This window comes from Cupressus sempervirens, chromosome 6 (genome assembly GCF_028749045.1).
Source record: "Cupressus sempervirens isolate cs-2001-9-10 chromosome 6, ASM2874904v1, whole genome shotgun sequence".
Lineage (NCBI taxonomy): Eukaryota > Viridiplantae > Streptophyta > Pinopsida > Cupressales > Cupressaceae > Cupressus > Cupressus sempervirens.
Window position 1 is genome coordinate 499,302,632 of NC_143123.1, and position 14,745 is coordinate 499,317,376.

Below are 14,745 nucleotides of genomic sequence, written 5' to 3' on the forward strand. Positions count from 1 at the left end.
ACATTAAATCATAAATGATTAAAGGAATGAAAGCCTACTAGTAGAAGAAATGTAAATTTTTTTACTTCACTTCAGCTGCACTTCCTAACATCTATTAATTGGATAGAACATTGTAAGGATGTTGATTGAGTTTGGAAAAAAAATGAGGAAAATATTAGTTTATAATTGTTGGAGCCAAATGATCCATTTGATGAAATTTTAGAATCTAATCTAACGCACTCCCCCTAACTATATTAGCATGTATCCCAATATTTTTATCATAATAAAGGAGGATATTGAAGCAGTTGTAATTGAACTTTTTAACTCATTATGGATACTTTTCATTTCCATGTTATCCTTGATTTCATATATCTTCTCTTTTTCATAATAGTATTGTGTAAGGCAATTTTAATTCATATGGTCTAGATCAACTTTGCGTCTTTTCAATTTTCCAATCCAGCTACTTTCATTAGAATATTTGTATATTACAAATTTTTATAAGGGATAATTGCTCCAATTCTTTCTCTAATGAGTTAAGTCGGAATGTGCAAGTTAAAAAGATTCGGATTATACGAATCAGAGTTTGAATCCATGGTTAAAGAGCAACATATCTAAAAAGTTGAATATAAATAATTTATCTTTTTATTCAAAATAGTCATATCAAAGGCATTTCTCTGTTGACCCTTTGGTAGTTCTCAAAATGGAAAACTATTTATAACCAAGAGCTAAGACTTTTTCCCTATAAAATAATATTTTTCCATCAATTTGAACACATAACATATCTACACCATCATAACTCTTCATTTAATAATTCAAGAATAAAAATGAACTCCACTCATAAATTTGCTTTGTCACAAAATTACACAACTTATGGTCAACACACAACAAGCTATAAAGCTAAAAATTTAAAAAAATATTATATTTACAAATTTTAAGAAAAGATGAACTCTATTATAATTAGGATTAATATTTATATTAAAATATCAAATGACACTTCTAAATAACCACATGCTAACAACAACATCAGCCAAAAGCTGGTAGAAAAGATAAGATACTGTCAGGGAACGCTTGCTTTAAACAGGATATCCAGCAGTGAGCCTCCATTTAGGGCAGGCAAATAACGGATTTTTTCTGGGAACAGTCAACCCAAACACTTCCTCCATATCCACCTCACCCTCAACAGTCCAATCAAAGCAATGAATCAGCTGAGCGAGAGCCAACTCACTCACTGCAAGACCCATGGAAATCCCGGCGCATCCTCTTCTTCCTGTTCCGAACGGGAGCAATTCGAAGTCCTGACCTTTCACATCCTTTTAACTTCCCACAAACCTCTCGGGCTTGAACTGATGCGCATCCTTCCAAACATTTTCATCCCTTCCAATCGCCCATACATTCACAAACACCCTTGTCTTTGGCAGAATGAAATATCCTCCCACGCTGCACCCTTCCATCGACTCGTGCGAAACAAGCAGAGGAAGTGGTGGATGAAGTCGTAGAGTTTCTTTCACCACGCATCTCAAGTAGTCCAGCTTCATAACATCACTCTCTTTTACGCTGCGATTTCTTCCCACTAAACACTCCATCTCCTGCTGCGCTCGTGCGAGCGTTGCAGGATTCCTCAGCAGTTCAGTCATTGCCCACTCTACCAATGTCGCCGATGTTTCTACTCCCGCGTTCAACATATCCTGCACACATATAATTTGTTTCATGAACTTTGCACGCACATGTTTCGTTCACAAGAAAAATAGTTTAAAACAATTGGTATTCAGAATTGTCAAACCGAAGACGGCCTTAATTCTCAGATTTACCAAGATCATCGCTTTTATGTGGCTTCGTGATATTGTCTGGTTCTCCGTTTCGACCATGCTGAGAAGCACATCTACCATGTCTTTGACATGATCCTCGTTAGGTTTTCCTTTTTCCGATCTACGATGAATGTGTTCGTCGATTACTTTTTCAGCAAAACGGTCGAATACTTTATGAACGGCCTTCATGCGGCGGCGGAATCCTTGTAAGTCAAGCCAGCGAAGAGAAGGAATGAAATCGCCAATGCAAAACGCACTGGCCACAGCAAACATCTCGTCAATCATTTCTTTGAAGCTATATCCCCCACTCAAGTCGTTGTCGGAGTAGGTTCTACCGGCAACTGCAAGTAATAATTTGTGTGAGAGTGGAGAGTCTCTTCTTCACATTCCCACACTGTGCTCCGTGCTCGCTTTCCTGCCAGATGGAGGCGATCATGGCAGAAACTTCTCTCTCTCACAAATCTGAAAGAATCAATTCTCTTCATTGTGAGCAGCTCTACAGTCAACAGCTTTCTACACTGCCTCCAGTATGCTCCATACGGACAAAACGCCACGTCTTTATGACCATAACATACGTATTTCCCCAGCGTGGTGTGCGGTCTACTTGCAAAGACCAAATCATGGGTTTTAAGGAACTCTTTGGCCATGGAAGGCGATGAAACAACGACGGCGGGAACAGAGCCCAAACGGAGAAACATAACGGGTCCATATTTCTTTGCAAGCATGGTAAGAGATTGGTGAGGGAGGTTTCCCAAGAGATGGAGACACCCAAAGAGAGGCCATGGACGTGGTCCAGGAGGGAATTTAACTTTATTGTCGTCCCTCCTAAGCCTATACACGAAGTGGTAGAGGAGAAAGAAGATAGCAAATCCTATGGTGACGGGCTCGTTCAGTAAGCAAGTAAGCGGCTCCATTGTCGGAGATATTTTATCTCTAACCACAAGCGCAAACAACATCAAGTTAAACCCACAAATAAAAGCCCTAGTTATAGAAATATTCGTATCTATGCGGCACAGTGGAATTGAGGTCCGCTTCCAAGACTTCAAGTACTGAGTTTCTCGACCCATCTGCGTCAGGAAGACTTTGTAACGCCGTGTTCGGCCCATCTGGATGGATGGGAGGCCCAGGATACGGTATTTTATAATTTTGGGACAAGTACGTTAGTGATTACGGATCATTACCCAACAAAGAAAGAATATTAAATTGTCTCATATCTTCAACGTATCTTATCTTGTCGAATACTCTAATTTATATTCTTATCTCGTCCTATTTTAAAGTTTATATAAAATAAGGATTAACCTAATTAAAATCTTACGGGTATCCGACTCTAGACGTTTTCAACATTTAATTAAAATCTTATTCACAGAAACTCCATTATCAATTATTAGTTTCTGCTTTTGGCAGAATACTATTGTTTTCATGCAATTCAAATTTTCTATTAAATTGATCAATCAATTCATAGGATTTAAAAGATTACAAGAAACTTCAAATGTTTATATCTTTTTTTAATTTGTCATTATTTTATAAATCACATTTTTCATTCCCTTTATTGACAGGGAGAAAATACAATTTTCTCTAACGAAAATACAAATATTCTTTAAGAACTCTATCATGTATTAATTACAACTTTATCTTTTCCACATTAGTGACATGTTGATTAGGTTTTCAAAAAAGTAATATTTTTATCTTCCACCTCACATCACACCACTTTGACCAAAAATAATGTCTAGTCAATATTAATTATCCCAATTTATTTTTCTTATCAAGTTCAAATATAGAGTTAAATATTTTATATTTCTTATTTTATATATATTTATTAGTTTTACATTGATGTTTATTGTTGCCAATTGTAAAATACTAAATCTTTACACTATGTTTTACTAGCTACTAGTTTACAATATTGCTCTAATTTTTTTAATAGCATTTTACAAATTGTTATTTATATATTTCTTTAAATATTATAATTATTAATATTTTTTAGAATCTCTACAACTCTCTCTATCATTCTATCTTTACTTGTCCTTATAATAACATATCATTCTCTCTTTTAGCTCTTTCTTTCTATCTATAATTCTCTATTTTTCTTCTTCTCCAATTATTGGTAGGAACTTTGATGCATTGTGTCTTGTGTTACATCTAAGGCATTCTAACATGATCTAAACCTTTCAAACGGATCCTTCATAAAGTTGTAAGAACATGCAAAATGATTGGAAGTTTGTACTCTTGTGGATTTTAGCTTCTTGCTTTCTCGTAGAAGATTTCCATTCTACTTTGTTAGAGTTTCATAATGTTTACATTATTTAATTTCTTTGTTCTTAATATTGTTTTAATAAGCTACCATTTAAAATATTGTTTAAAAATCAAAAGATTGGGTGGAATTTTACACCTCATTCGAGGAAGAAAATCAGTATCAAAGAACCATCGCAATTCATTGAAGGGATGGGCTTACTCACTCACAGGCTAGTTAAATTATACTAGCACTTGTACTCCACTGGTTCACGAGTCGTGCCTATTTCTAATTGGAAAATCTTGATTTTTATTATTCATTTTTTCACTTTTAATGTGTAACTTCTTGGAATTGAACTAATCTTTTCATTCTTATTGCTAGAGGTGTTAGTCCTTCAACCAAGTTGTCATTGGAGGAGTCTCGACATTGCCAGCTTTTAGAGATTAATCATCACTTATCAGAGATTAACATTGTTGGGTTGACATTTCCAATGATGATTAAGGCATTGAAGATTTAAGTTTTGATGTCATTGTATACTCAGTTCATATTTTAGTTTGGTCTCATGATGATATGGTTATCAGTGTTTGGTTTGGATATGCATGATGACTTGTTGGATCTACAAGTTGTGCAGTGTTGTAAGCGGTCTATACTTACAGGTTGCATTTATGGCTTGGTTATGGGTTGTCTTTGCCCATTGATCTTTCATTATTGATGCATATTCAGATTGGTGGCTTGGATTTGGGTTGTCTATGCCCCAAGTCACATGATTTTATCTTCATGTAGAAGGGATGAGATGTTGTTACCAGGTACAGTCATGGTGGAGGATTGTGGTTGACTATGCTGACAGGTTGGACATATTGAGAGCAAGATGCTCGGTTCATGGATGTGATCATGGTGTCATAGATTTTGGCATGACATGATTGGTTATACAGGTCATCCTTGATGTTCATTAGCTTGGATTTTCTGATTTGGTTATGGTGGTATATCTTCTTGGTTGAGGATCATGGTTATTTGGTTTCTTTTGAGGAGCTCATGATGTGCACTTTGAGTTCTTTGATGGTTTGATGTCTTGGTTGATTCTCATAGTTAGAGGATGGTTTTTCATCATGATGTCATGGATAGCTTGGATACACGATTTAGTGGGAGCTTGTGGCAGTGATGGGGTGATAGTGCAGGATTAGTTCCTTGTTTGATTTGGATCTTCATATAGGAGATGGATTTTATCATGCCATAGGTGACTTGCTACCACAGTTAAGTGAGAGTTGTTGGTATTGATATATTTATTGAGTGTTTACAGATGTTGGAGGTTTGTCTTAGATCATGTTGCTGCAGAAGCGTCTTTGACATTTGCATGGTGCACTACTCGAAGTCCAAAATCCAACTCCGTATGCCCAAGTTATGCCCTAATCCGTGCTCCAAATAAACAACATCTGACTTTAGGGCTCTTAAAACAAGAAAAAATCTCAAAATCATAGAACTAAACCTACACCATGTTGTAGTGCTCTGAATTAGCTTTCCAACACTTGTAAGAACTCTAAAATTCGATATTCTGAGAGAAAGTTATGGCCATTTTACTAAAACAGTCTTTTTACCATTTTTAGTACGATTTTTCATTTTTTATTTTTTCAGTGACAAAAATTCCGATGGGATTAAATTTGATGGCCATCATGGGCTGAAACCAAAAAACTCTTTCATTTCCTCTGAACATGGCCAAACTAGGGCATATTATATATCAAAATTTATGGAAATGTCAACCCGGATCCAATGGTGAGGTCTGTTTTTACCCAGGAGGTCATTTTTGCAAGCTACCCCCCAAAACCCTCATTTTAAATGAAACATCCGAAAAATCTTTTTGTCCAACAATTTCCCATGCCCAAATCTTTCAACATCCCATCATAACAGCAAACCCAAAACCCTCAGATCTGCGATAAATCATTCATATATTTTGCCCTTTTCTTTTATCCTCTCATGCATTCCCATGGATTCAATCTAGGGTTACAATAATAAAACCATAGCTCTGATACCAATTGTAAGGAAACTTGGCAATATAGAATATAACCGTTTCCACATAACCCATAATAGATAAAAAAAAAAATACGAAATTAAAATCCACATGCAAGAGAATAGACAACATACCCACAAAATTGTGAAACAAGATATACCCTGGGAAACCCTCATTGAGGGAAAAAACCCAACCTCCAAAAGCATCCATCACCATGTATTATTCAGCAAAAAATACTATTTCCATATAACCATGGAAGCCGTCATGGCCATAGCCACAACCGAGCAAACTATGTGAACAAGCATGAATCCACACATCCCATGCCATGCTTTCAACCTTCACAAATGCTCCCTTGGCTAACCTGTCAAGCCTTGTCCCGCTCGACTCTTGCCTTTTGTCTTCTCCTTGTCACTCTCTATACAACAACTACCCTTGTGGCTGCTTATATAGTAGCAAGTCCCACAAAACCACCAAGTGGTATTACATAAACCATGTGCTACCTAACCCACTAACCCCACATTTAATATTGGGCATTTAATTCTTTTCTCCAATATTAAATAATTACATAAAATATTTTTACAATGTTACAATACAACTCATCAAGAATATTCCATGGGAATCTTTACATGTTGCACGTCCATCTAGGCACAACATTACATAATAAAATAAAATAATAAAATATAACAATATTATGCAATGTGTGCAACACTCATTATCTCAACAAACATTATTTCAGCTAATACATAATGATATTTAATATATGTAGAAATGATGATCAAAAGTTAGTTATTCTTTACTTGATTATGGGTTCCCATTAAAGTCTCTTGTGCTAACACCCTTCTGCCCATACTATACAAAACTAGATTAAAAAATTTTCTTTTTGGTAAGAGTAGTTACAATATTTTCCTTTCTTGCAAGAGTAGCATTAGATGCCCTTGTAATTATTCTCTACACATGTTTTTAGATTAATAATTTTGCATATACATTTAGATCCCAATACCCAAATTGTTCATTCCACGTAGAATACAAATTTACAGGTTAAATTAATATTGTTTGCAATCATAGTTCAAACTGGATAACAAGATAGACCTTGTTCTTTGAATTCAACATTATTTTAGTCTACCTCACCTTGTAATTGTTTCTCTTTCTCTCTTTCCTCTTCTCTTCTTCATCCTCCTTCTCCTCTTCCTCTTCTCATTTTCCCTTTCCCCTCTTCCTTCTCTTATTGTTTGTCTTCCTCATCACTAATATTGTTAAACTAATTCACTATTAGCTTGAGTGAGTTTTGTCAATGAGGAGCCTAAGTCATCGAATGTCATATCTCCATTTTAAGATAGAATTTAAAAAATAATTAGATAACAAAATGTTATTAAATAAATAATAATAATAAAGTTTTATTTATAAAACTAGGAAATTATTATTATTTAATCTATATTATTAATGAAATAATATTTAGTATGATGATTTAAATAATTAAAAAATAATAAATTTTCAAAAAGTAAATAAAGAAATAAAATTAAATACAAGAGACAATATTGTAGAAAGTATGTTAACTTTCTAAATATAATTTCATAATAAATAATAATAAACACAAATAAGTAAGTAAGTAAATAATATAACATAGAATAATATAAATTAACTAAATCTAATGAAAATTCAAGAGAGATTTAACAAATAGACACGACTCCTTAAAGTTAAGATATAAAAGGGAGGAGAGTTTATTTTGGAGAAGGGAAAAAAGGAGGAGGAGAAGAGAGGAGTTCAAAAAGGAAAAATGGAAGAGGAAAGTAATATGAAGAAATTAAGGAAGTGACTTTTTGAAAAGGTGTCAATGATATTGAAAGGACATGAACCTTTGAAAGGGTCATAATTATGAATAGTTGTGACTCTTCAAAAATATTGTGATTATAAAGTATTGGGATTTTTCCAAAGGGTTTTAGTTATGAAGTGTTGTGATTTTTCGAAAGGATTATAACTATGAACTGTTGTGACTTTTCGAAAGATTCTTTTTATGAAATGTTGTGATTCTTGGAAAAGAAGAAGGTAAGAAAGGTATGTTTATGGATTATATTTTTTTAATGATGTTTATGTGTTTATTTATATTAAAGAATCATACTTGTGGATAATATTATGTTAACCTATGATGTTAATACCATGATTACCAATGATACTCGTAGCATGGAATGTATAAGATATTTAAGATCTTTATTGTCTTCCATGGTCGAGAAGTTATCAATTGGAAAATATATGAGAAATAAAAATATTTGGGTGTTAATCTATGAATACCATATGATACTCATAGTATGGAGCATACTAGATATTTAAGATCTCCATTGTCTACCATAACCGAGTGTTGATATCGTAGCATGGAGCATGTGATATATTTAAGATCTTCATAGTTTTCCATGGTTGACAATTGATGTACACGAATATTTTGGAGTTGTCAGCATATGCATATGTGAGTAGCCTTGGATAGAAGATGTTCATCCAAGAATAATCTTAATGGGTGTGCTTCTAAGAAGATGGCGAAGTAGCTATGAGCTAAGAAGCTCAAGTTGGAGACATCCTTAAGATTGGCGTTAACATAGAGGGTAGAATAATATAGTTAGTTTTATTATTATTATGATTCTAACATTTATTTTTGCAGGTATTACTTGTCCCTAACTAACCCTATTAGCAGGAACATTACATTGAATCAACTAAAAATTAAGAATCAATTTGCAACTAAATTTATCTTTAGTCATGGTTTAAATTGGATAGCAAGATATACCTTATTCTTTGCACTCAACATCATTTTGTTCTCCCATACCTTGTACTCCTTCTCTTCCTCCTTTTCTTCTTCTCTTCTTCGTCCTCTAATTCACCATTTAGCTTGGGTTTAGTACGAAATAAATCCAAGTTATTGAATCATTTAAACTAAGAATAACTTTCTAATTAAATTTCCATTATGGATATGAGATCATAACTAATTTTTTATTTATAAAGAAAATAATAATAAATAATATATTCTAAAAGTTAGGGTTCATAAGAAAGGACTCTAAGTTGTTGATTCAACTAAATCAAGAATCATTTTCTACCTAAATTTTTAGAATAAATGCAAGATCATAACCAAATTTTTGTTTCGTTGATTCACTTAAACCAAGAGTTAGGCTAGGAGTGGCATGGGTAAAACCTTTTAGTTATGAATTTAATATTGATGACACCAAAGATATTATTAAGGCTCTCCTGTATGAGCCAGTGGATCCCAACGATCAATACATTAGAAGATGTGAGGAGGTAAATGCCAAGATTGAACTTGAAGTTGAGCTGCCCTAGGCAATGAATAGAGGAAGAAAAAGGATAGAGAAAATCTTGAAGAACACCTAGTCATCAAGATCTCCTCTCATTCTTAGTGAAGGTAAGGAAAATGACATAGTGGAAGATGAAGATAAAGAGGAGAATACAAAGGAAGTAGAACCTTAAGAAGAGGAGCCTCCTAAAAAGAAAGGGAAGGTTATAATAAAAAATCCTACAAATTCTTCCCCTGCTATGTTAATAAGGAGATCCACAAAATCTAGGAGGAAAGTAAATTTGGGTGATGATGATGAAGCAGATCAGATCATACTTCAGAAGACTACCCCTACTTTTGAAGAGAGACCTAAAAGACTAGCATAAGGAGGAGGCATGTCATCCTTCAAATCACTTAAGTATGACACTGGGAATGCAGTAGAGATGAAATAGATTGAAGATGCCCTAGTGGAAAAAAATGAAAAATGCAAGTATTCCTCTAATGAACTAGTCAAACAAGTTCCTAAAAATATCCTAGAAGTAGTTACACCAATTTGGGAGAATGCACTCAATGTTTCTAAGGACATTAGGGAAAAAACCTTGAGGCAACCTATGCCTAATATGTCAGACAAGGAAGTGAGAGAATCATTTAGGAAAAATGAGCAAAAGCTTACCCCAAAATTCAATGCATTGTTGATCCTGATAAAGGACATAGAGTCTATTGTGAAATACAACACCATTTCATGGAAAACATCTAAGGTTGGACAAGCCTAGTGACCATGTTGTGCAAATTGATGATATAGATGGCAAAGAAGATGACATGACAGAGGATGCATAAATAAGAGATGATAAATTAGAGAATGTAGATATTGATGATGTTGATGAGGAAGAATAATAAGAAGCTATAGGAGGAAGTCTTCCAAAAATTTAGAGTATTGAGAATAATGATGTAGAAAAGATAAAAATAGAGGTTATGACCTCCTTTCCTCATTCTTTGAGCAAAGGCTTAGTGCAATCTAGCTTAGAGAAGGTTTCTATCGGGTTGGTTGAGGTTAAAATTGGATCGCTAAGAACCTAACCAATCTCTAGAGCAATGTTACCAAGTACTTCAATGAGTGAAGTGTCTAACACTTCATCTACTAAGCAATAGGCTCAAGTCATTCTAGCATCAGGATCTACCAAGCAACAAAAAGGTTTTCCTATTGTTAGTGTTATTTCTACTATTCCTACATTTTTTTGTTTCTACTATTTCCACTATGGCTAGAGTAGTGATAGTTGAGACTCTGTCTCAAAAAAATTTGAATAAAGGAAACTAAATTGTTTCCTTTATTATTCATAAGAAAATGGGTCAAGAGGATGAAACCTCTAGGGGAGAGATTGATCTAGAGGAGCACATTGTAATACTAGATAGGGGTCTTTCCCATCTGACTCCCGATTAGATGGATACCCTTGGTGAGCTCTAGAAGAAAAGAATAAGGAAGAAAAAGATCACAAAGGAAAAGAAAAAGAAAAACTAGGTACTTGGAGATATCAAAAGCATATTAGTTGATGCTCTGAGCATTGAGGTTGATGAGAAACAACCTATTTTAGATTAACTAGTTGAAATTGTCCAACAATATAATGAAGAAGTGAATGCACAAAGAAATATTATGTAGAGGGCAGAAAGAAAATTTGAAAACAAAGTTTTGGAGTAAGTAGAATGGAGATAGCTATTGATTAAGTAGAATTATCTACTATTCTTGCTACATTTGAAATATATGTAAATACTGTTGTTTCCCTTTCTATCAAGTTGAGTGACACATCTATCTTTACTAAGGAGATCAAGGATAAACTATCCAAGATAGATGAAGACATGAAGGTAACTGCACATCAATTTTAACTTGATTCTAGTTGTAGTTATGCACATTTTACACAGATTAGACATGTACTTATAGATATTCATGCAAAATCATGAGGGGAGGAAGCTATAATTAGGGAAAAACTTGAAGAAATTCAAGGCATGATTCTTTGAAACATGGATGCACTATAAAAGCACATTGCACATGCAAGGATATTGATCCATGATAATAACTTCTCCATAGTTGACCATATGATGGAACTTTCAGCAGAAGTGCAGATAGCCTTACATGTGTCCAAGTTATTGCAAGAGAATTGGGGCAAGACCCTGACAATAATTTTGAAGGTACATGGTGATTTCTTATCACATTTTGGTACCAACTTATAATTTATATTTTTCACTTTTGGCATTAATGTCAAAAAGGGGGAGAAAATTATTTATATAAAAGGAAAATATTATCATGCTCCACATATAAATATGGGGGAGAGATATATGTATGGGGGAGAAGTAATATAAAAATATATGTAGAGATTAGGAGAAAATATGTTTACAAAATGAAAAATAAAAATAAACAAAGTAAAAATAGTGTAAGAGGTTACTGAGCTACAACAATAGTCAGCACTCAAAACTGAGTTGAAGATCCAGATTGTTGACTAAGGGAGTTTTGACTTGTAATTTTGAGAATTCATATTTTTTCTATAATAAGTGTTTTGTCACTAATTCCAAAGGAGGAGATTACTGACATGAAGGTCAACTTGTCTATTGGTGACTTAACACTTAATCAGTTGGTTTCATTGCTACCAATCTCTAAAGTTACTACTGAGCTTACCATTCATCTAGTAGTGTTAACCAAGTGTTTTGATTGCTATTGAGATAAATAGTCAAATTGAAGGTCATGCTCATCTTCATAGTATCTATCGTGCATCTAAGATAGTTTACAATATTGGCTGAGCATAGTAGAGTCTACCAATCTTTCTAGTACAAGTGATGAAGATATTAGTGTTAACCAAGCTCTGTAGTGTTAACCAAGTGAATATATTGTTGACTAAGCATCATAGTGTTAATCGAGTGTTTTATTGTTTATTAATTTTCGTAGTGTTCACCGAGTCATACAGTTTTGACCAAGTTCTTGCTACTCAAATTGATTAGTATGGATTGAGCTTTAATGTCAATTGACTACTAGAGTCTATCGAGTGTTGACAATGTTTTTCGAGTGTTAGAACATCACCAATTTGTTTTCAAAACCCGAGTTATAACAATGAGCTAACTTTTTGAATTATGATGAATTTAGCATTGTAGCTGACACTAGTAAGTAATTAATTGGATTGGTATATATGTAATGTATTGTATCCTATCCAAATGTAATAAAGTAAAAAGAATGTGAATAAGTAAGGAGCATATGTGTGTGAATTGAAGAAGGCTACAAGAAGTATAATGTATAAAAGATGCTTATCTATCATAGTTAAATGGTCATTGTAATTCAAGTAATCTCATTCAGAAAATCAAATTTTCAAATCAGAGATCAATCACTTGTTCATCCTAACATGTGCATTAGTCAAATCCTCTAACATTGTGGCCTTAACATTCTTATTCCAAATCTCCTAACAAAGTGCATACTTCACTGTATATTTGTAAATCCTTTAATAAGGTGGACCTAATAGTCCTTATTGTTTCTAAGAGGGAAGATCGCTAGAAATGGTCAATTATAAGCCTTAACATGCCAATTTTATACTACATTACTAAAGCTTTTGGGCATCATCCCCACCCCAATTTTACTTTCAATTTGGAAGGTTTCTGGGTCATCATATCTTATCTCAAAGTGATATGAATGTTTTATTGCTTTTATTATTTCATGTACATAATTAGATCAAAATAATATATGAAGGATTAACTGGTGAAGTAAGTTAAAAGTTTTATTGGTTCCCGATTCACCCCTCTCCTCTCAATAACCTAGCCTACCTTACTTTTCTAACACTTCTTTATTTGTTCATTGGCTCTAATAGCTCACTCCATTTTGAAGTATACAACCAACCTCTGCCAACCAAATATTACCTCTAGAATCATCATCCAAATCAAGATTTTAAAAATCTCATAGACCTTCTCTTCCAATATTATCTTCTTCACACCACTGATTTGCTAATTGTCCTCTAAATAGGGGTTTTACCATAGAACTATTACTGCCTTCCAAACCAATTAATTTAATCCTTTTGATTATTAATCTTCACATTGTAGTCCCATCTACAATGACATCTATTTGCCCAATATGACCATTACTTTCTGAAGATACTATCCTTTTTATATATTTCCTTTAAATGATAGTCTTGAAACATTACTAATGAGAAATTGTAGCTTTTTTTTGAATTATTGTGCATCCAACCATTATTATATTGAAACAATCTCTTTATGATGTTTTTCTCATTACAATAGCAAAGTTCTCATAAGAGTGAATAAATGTATGATATTAAGAGTTAATTTCCTTCTCATTGGATCCTCTTATTGTCATTACAATGCCAATAGTTGTCATTTTTATTTCTATATGGTGTTGTTATTACACGCTTTTAACTTGTAACCAATTGGTGTGCATCATTCATTGCGCCCCACCTACCCTTGCATACTTCTTTTTGTCATGTTCATCCTTCAACCATATTCTTTGCACCACTTGTAAATACTACCCGTACAAAATGAATGCCACATCAACACTTTCCATAAAATGAGGAAAATTCAACAAGAGTCAAGGTCCTTTTAATATTGGCCAGTCAACATTAATTCTCAATTTTCATTCAATTTTAAAGAAATACATTTACCAAAATACTATATATCTAATACTAGAATATCGATATGGTTTAGATAGGATGACCAAGGTAAAATAATCTCTAGAACCTACTCAAGAAACATAAAGGAGAGAATGTTGTACAAGTGCTTTACCACCCTACCGCAAAGTTGTTAAACTTCCATAGAATCTTCCCTAACATGAAAAATACCTAGCCCAACATTGACAAAGACTAAACAAGAAAAACTAAGAGTAGTAATGGAATTGTGTAGCAAAATAGCCTCATAAATATTCAAGTGTCAGAAAACATAGCTCAGCAAGATAGTAAAACAACCTTGTTCTAGGTTACCATTTTGGTGTCAGTCTCATCTCAAATACTTTTAAAAACGTAATATGATTTATCCAACATTGAGATACCTAGCCACATGCATGTATCATCATCATTGATGGATAACACTTCAAAGCCATACATCATTAGTTATATCCTCCTATGGTATTCCATAATTAATACCTCTCAAGAAAATGCAAAATATGCTTAAGGAAATCAATAAATTTAAGGAAGTCAATGAATATAATAATTCCAAAATTGGTATAGCATCTCAGTTTCGCTACAATTTTAAACATACTCTCTACATATAGGAAATCATTAGACATGTTTACATTCAACATCAACATTAAATTAAGCACTACTTGTCCTTTTACAATAGATTTACTATGAGTAAATACTTAATATAATTTATAAAATAGGGTTTTACAAAAAAGTGCCTAAAAATAATCCATATTCTAAACTTTTTGAATGTAAAATGCTGGCACTTAATGCATCCTATAGGTTTAGATTTTATGCCATTGATATTTCTA

The 14,745-nt window shown here is 33.4% G+C and overlaps 2 pseudogenes across 1 annotated transcript; one reads left to right on the forward strand and one right to left on the reverse strand.

Annotated features, from left to right (window-relative positions):
• Positions 1 to 871: 871 nt before the first annotated feature.
• Positions 872 to 2,723, reverse strand: LOC149553208 (cytochrome P450 750A1-like; annotated as a pseudogene). Its single transcript, XR_016353401.1, has 2 exons — positions 1,788 to 2,723; positions 872 to 1,664 (listed from the first exon to the last, which is right to left on the reverse strand). The product of XR_016353401.1 is annotated as a cytochrome P450 750A1-like (transcript).
• A 66-nt stretch (positions 2,724 to 2,789) lies between these two features.
• LOC149553209 (F-box/FBD/LRR-repeat protein At5g56420-like) overlaps positions 2,790 to 14,745 on the forward strand; it is a 37,834-nt pseudogene continuing 25,878 nt past the window's right edge.